Raw genomic sequence first — 6,000 nt, 5'->3', positions numbered from 1 at the left:
AGGACACAGCATTGTGCTGGGGGTGCGTGCATCCCTGGGCAGGTGTGAGCACATGGGCTGAGCACAGCATGGCAGGGACCACCAGGCTCAGGAAACAGCTAAAAGCAGCCCAGCAGGGAAGGGGATGAGCTCAGCTGGGCGCAGGGCATGGTGCAGCCCCCCACAAATGTGGTGGCTCATGTTCTGCAGCATAGAAACCCCACAGCATGTGGGACTGGGGCATTTGTGTGGGTCTGAAGACAGTGGGGGAAGCCTTCCACTGCCCTCATGGCCCCGTTGGGCTGGGAGCTGCACAGCCTCCGCACGGCCATGGCATTGACCCGGGCGAGGAGAAATGCGCCGAGGTCCTTCAGAGACTGGCAGTTCCACCCAGTAGGGAACGGACACGTTTACTTGCAGGAACCAGCTGACATGCACTCAGCCCACAGGGAGGGCACTAAAAAAGGAGATATGTTTAAAAAAAAAAAAAGTTGCAGTTTCTGTTTTGCTGCTCTCAGCAAGAAATATGTTTCCAACGTCTCTGCAGGCAGTGAATGCTGGGTGGTTATAATATTTGTGAACATAATATTCATCAGTCATAAGTATCCAGGATTTATGTTGCCTAATACTTACATATTCATTATTAGGAATGTGACCTTTCAAAACTTCTACATATTAAAACTGTAAACTTGGGCTTTGTTTTCCTTTTAGGCACGCAACAAAATGAAAGCTGCTCGGGGCAGGCTGTGCTGCTTCCTTGTTTTTTTTTTTTTTGTTTGGTTGGTTGTTTTTTTTTTATCTTTCCCAAGGCCAGGAGATGGGGAATCAAAGCCAAGCATGGGGATGCCCACAGGTGTTTGGGAACTGACATTTGGGCACTGGGGACCTGGAAAGCCAGAACATGGGGACAACAGCATGGATGGGCTGTGTGGGGGAGGACAGTGACCATAGGAGTGTCTCATTCCCTCTCTATGTGAAGGTGGCAGGGCTGTGGCAGGATGTGGCCACTTTGCCATAAGCCTGGATGGACACGGGGCACAAGTCCCACTGTGTGGTGCTGGTGCCCCTCGTACTGTTTCTAACACCCCTGAGCCCCCCCCAGGCCCTGTCCCCATGCAAGCTTCCAGTGCCCCCCAGCTGCTGGCCATGGCCTTGGGGAACTGCAGGTGTCTTTTTCCAGTTTTTGCGTTTCCCAGGAATAGAATAAAAAAGACAAAGTCCACAAGTCAACACTGAAAGAGTTTTATTTAGCAGCATCCTGCCATTGTGCAGCCATGCAAAGCTATTCGCCAGCCCCCCTGCCTCTCCCCACCCGCACATGGCCACCACCACCCAGTTCCCCACAGGACTTTGCCATCCATGACCTGAAGATGGGGCAGAAAAGCATGAATCGCAGGCTTTGCTACCTACCTGGCCCCTCAGCCCCATGTCCCAGGTGTGCTGGCCTGGTGGCAGCAGGGACGGTGGTGGTGCTGGCGCCAGCCTGTCCTTGGCTCCCCAGCCGTGCACAGCTGGTGGCCGGCCCGCAGGTGGCTGGCAGTGCTCTCTTCTCCGTAGCCCACAGTACACTCATCCATAAAGTAGGAAACACTACACCCTGCAGTGCTGTTTAGTAGTGCTTTCTACTTTATGGGTGACTGCACTGTCTCTCAGTCGGTGTCGGCGATGCTCTCCTCCAGCGACGTGGCCTCCTCCGCCTGCACCCCGCGTGCCTGGCCGTGGGGATGCTTCTGTGTCAGCATGGCCGGGGGCACGAACGGCAGGGCTGGCTTTGCCCTGGGGACAGGGAGCTCCTGCTGGCATCACGTCCTGTCCTGGGGAACCGTGCCAGGCACAAGGGACATCCTCACCTCATCCCTGTGGGGGAAATCCTGCCTGGTACCCCTGAAACCTCACCCTGGGCACAAAGGGGCAGCCTCGCTTTACCAGCCACTGTACCTCCTACACCACCCTTTAAGCCCTATCCTGAGCACAAGGGACTCTGTCACCTTGTCCCCAAGGGGGGTATCCCACCTCAGACCCCTTTCTGACCACAAAGAACGCCCTTGCCTTGTCCCCACTGGAGGGGATCTCACCTCAAACCCCATTATCCCCTCTCAAACCCCATCCTGGGCAAAGATAGCCTCTTTGCCTTACCCTCACAGGGAGACCCTCATCTCATCATCTGTCCTGTTCGCAAAGGTCCCCCTTGGACTCTTCCCAAACTGAGGTTGAGCTGCTCCCCTAGAGTTGTCTCCCTTGATAGGAAACACCCCACCTTAAACTCTGTTGTTGTCCTTCAAACCCCATACCTTGCCTTGATCTTAAGTTTGAGATCCCACCGTAAACTCCCTCATTGTCCCTTGAAGCCTATCGGTTTCACAGAGGAACCCTTTGCCTCGTTCCCATGGGGGCACCCCACCTAAATGCCACTGAGGTCACAGAGGACTCTTTTTGCCTCAGTCCCATCATGGAGATCCCACAGCAAAGCCCATCTGAACCAAGGACCCCTTGCCTTGCCTTGTTCCCATGGTGGAGACACCATCTAAATTCCACTGTGGTCACAGAAGACTCCTTTACCTTGGCCTCATGGTGGAGACCCCATTCCCATTACAGGGACCACCCTTTAAAAGTCCCCATCTCATACTGCCATCCCTGTCACTGAGGTCCCCCTTGCCCTGTCTTATTGTGGGGATCCCACACTCTGTCCCCTCCAGAGAAGTCACCCTTTCCATGGGGCCACAGAAGTGCCATGGACCGGAGGCTTCCCAGGGACCTCCACCTCTCCCCTGCCTGCTACCCCTATGGAGACCCCCTCAGTGTCCCCGTTGCCCTTCAGGCCACATGGCAGGGGACACCAGGCAGCCCCTGTGGCCATGCAGAGCCATGCGCCCCACACTGACCTCAGCCCTGTGCCCCCCGGAATGTCTCTAGTGCCCCCCAGAATGGCTTCTGTGCCCAGCAGCAGCCTCACCTGCCCCACCAGCCTCTGCATCCTCTGCCTCCTGTCCGGCTGGAACTGAAATCTCCTTGGTGGCACTTCTGCTTCAGGCTCTTCCCATATCCTCCCGCCCACCACTGCAGCACCTCCTCCCTGGGGGGGACCCTCTTACCCATGGGGTGGCCCCCAGCACCCACTGTCCCCCTGGCAGCAGGTGGGGGCCATGGCCCCAGGACCTCTCCATGCCCCCACTGCTCCTCGAGCACCACGTGGGTGCCATGCCGCTGGCTGGGTCCCTCCGTACATTACCGGGTTGGGGCGCAGGTGGCCCATGCTGGGTGCCGGTGCTGCGGGTGGGTGCTCTACAGGGTGCTGGTGGCCAGGGAGCAATGGGCCCCTGCAGGGAGCGGGGCTTCTTTTAACCCCATCCTGCCCACGTGGCCCCGACCACAGGAAGAGCCGTAGCTGCTGAGGAGATAACGGTGCGCGGTCCCACCCAGCGCCACCCCACAGCCTGACCGCAGCCAGCCCAGCCGTGGGGCGAGGGGCGGCCGCTGCCGAGCGCCGGAAGCACCGGGGGCCGTTGCAGAGCAGCCGGTTACGCTCTCCTGGGCTTTGCTGTGCTGAGCAACAAACATGTTTGTGCAAAAAAAAAAAAAAAAGTCTGCTTGCACGGGATGACAGCAACCATGTCCCCCCCACCCTGGTGCAGAGGCTGGGGACAGCTCCACGTGGCTCCACTGTGTCCCCTCACCCCATCTTTGCAGAGGGAGCATGACATTCCTGAAGACAGACATTATAGAAGGGTTGGTAGCCCTGGACGAGGTTCTGCAGGATTTTGGGTGCTGCAGTCTCCCAGCCTCATGGCAGGAGCGCAGCAGGAGACAATGTGGGTGCCAGCAGGCTGCAAGCTCCAGTCCCGCTCTTTAGAAAATGTGTTGCCCAAGAAACCTCCCTGTGCTTTTCCCCCATGCACTGTTCTGCAATACCAGACTTCCTCCAAGCCTGAGGAAGCCATAACGGCCAACAGGAACACGAGGCCCCCAAAAAGAAAATGAAAGCCAGCTATACAGGGAGGTCACACGCTTCTTGCAATGCTGGCTTGCAGGCTGGAGCTGTGCAGGGGCAGCCGTCACCGCCTGATGGCACCGGGACAGGAGCGAACTCCAGCAGCAGTTTTCCAGCCAAGGTCCCATATCACAGAAGCCATCTCCAAGCCACGTGCAATTTCCTCACTAAGCTCTACAGCAAAGAGCTGTGTGTCTGGTGCAAGGGTTGTCTCCCAGCCTTGCTCTCCTTCCGCTGCCACTGAGAAGCACAGAGCAGAGGAAAGGAGCATGGCCAGGAGCAGTCTTTGCATCCACCACAGAGCTGGGGAAGGTCAGCCAGTGCTACATGAAGCTGTCCATTAAACTGGATTAAAAACTCTGAGCTAAATCCCCAAAACTGACTGTAAATGAGAGTGCATTGGTCCATGGGATGAGTTTCACATGGCTGTGCAAAATGTTCACTTTAGGACATTGCCATTCATTCTCTACATCGATAATCTGGGAGGAAATATAAAAAAAAAAACATTACTAGCAAGGTTTGCAGAAGGCAGAGAAGGAGGAAAGTCAAAATCAACCGAGCCACTGTACAGTCAGCAGTTGTTTGAGTTTTGGCCTGCCTGAACATGTTTGGATCACAACAGGTAGAGGGGGTTTTGCTGTGAAACCCTTTCCAAACTGACGTTGAGCTGCTCCCCATAGAATTGTCTCTCTTTGTACATGCAGTTCAGCATTTGGTGGCTCAGGGCTGGGACCCCAGCGGCTGGCCTGGCACCAAGTCCCCGGCCCCTGAGTCACCCTCACATACTGCCTGTGGACTCTCACTGCTGTGGCTGGGCCTGGTGCTGCCCGGACCCACCGCCCTCTGCTTACACCCCACATGCAGAGACCTCTGCCCAGGGGTGCCCCACAGAGATCCCACATCTCCCCATTGCAATACATATCCCTGGGCTGAGGACATCTTGCTCATCAGACCCAAGGGAGAATCTCTGCCTTGCTGAGGCACGTGTCAAGCATCTCCTTGCTGGCAGCAAAAGCAACCACGTGTGTGGCTGTCCCCATGTTGGGCTGGGCTGGGCTGGCAACCTCCTGAGGTCTTCTCCTGCCTGAATTGTTCCATAACCCCTGGGGACATCCGAAATACTTGAATAACAATTTGGGTGGGGATAAGGTGTGATCAGGTCATTCCTGACCCAAAGACTCCCCCCCCCCCCCCCCCGCCAAGAGTCAGCACCCCATCCTTGAGGTGACAAGCCAGGCCAAGGGTGCTGTGAGGTGGTCCCCAGTGTGGTGGGGTGCTGTCACAGGGGGCAAAGCCACCACTGTGTGGTGAGGGGGGATGCTGCCAGCTGTCCCTCGGAGCCGGCCCGTGCTCTGATACCAAAGTAAAGGAGCATTTGTCCAAGCTGCTAGAGGCAGCTTTGTCCCCAGGGTGCTGCTGAGGGACTTTCCCCTGCGCTGCAGGGCTGAGGCCACACTTCTCGTGGCGTGCTTTGCTCTGATGACAAACCTGCCCCTGCTGAGAACAGGGGGCTGGGCTGGGTGAAGACAGGCACTGAAGCTCTTGAAGAAGACCTTTTCTTGGAGGAAAGGTCCATTTAACGCTAAAGGTGTTGCAAGGCGAGAGGGAGTTCATTTCCTGAAGGAGGCAGCTGGGAGAGACCGTTCTCAAGCAAGATGTCAGGGGGAGAGTGAAGTACGTGTCTGGGAGCGACGTGCTGAGGGATGCTGGGGCCCAGGGAATGCAGCAGGGCAAGGAGCCGAGCCCCCAGAATGGGGCTCCTGGCTGCCTGTCGCCTGCCCCATGTGGATCCGGGTCCCAGCAGCCATTCCCCCACAGGGGGCCCACAGGCGCCTTCCCAGCAGGGAAGTAGGGGAGGAGATGCTTCCTCTTTCCCCGCCTGGTGCAGCAGAGTGTGTCTGGGAGAACATCATATTTTGGGTCTCCGAAGCTGTTTCCTCCTCCAGCAGCAGCCATCTGCTGCCTTCTCTGTTTCTCCAAAAGAAGGAAATCAGCAGATCTGGTTACTTGGGCTGAGATGAGGAGGTCTGAAA

The 6,000-nt window shown here is 56.9% G+C and overlaps 1 long non-coding RNA gene across 1 annotated transcript; it reads right to left on the bottom strand.

Moving 5' to 3' along the window:
* Positions 1–736: 736 nt before the first annotated feature.
* Positions 737–3,958, bottom strand: LOC137842394 (uncharacterized). Its single transcript, XR_011089045.1, has 2 exons — positions 2,933–3,958; positions 737–1,836 (listed from the first exon to the last, which is right to left on the bottom strand). It is a non-coding gene; the product is annotated as an uncharacterized lncRNA (long non-coding RNA).
* Positions 3,959–6,000: the final 2,042 nt, after the last annotated feature.

This window comes from Anas acuta, chromosome 19 (genome assembly GCF_963932015.1).
Source record: "Anas acuta chromosome 19, bAnaAcu1.1, whole genome shotgun sequence".
NCBI classification, from domain to species: Eukaryota; Metazoa; Chordata; class Aves; order Anseriformes; family Anatidae; genus Anas; species Anas acuta.
This window is presented reverse-complemented; position numbering and strand designations above follow the sequence as displayed.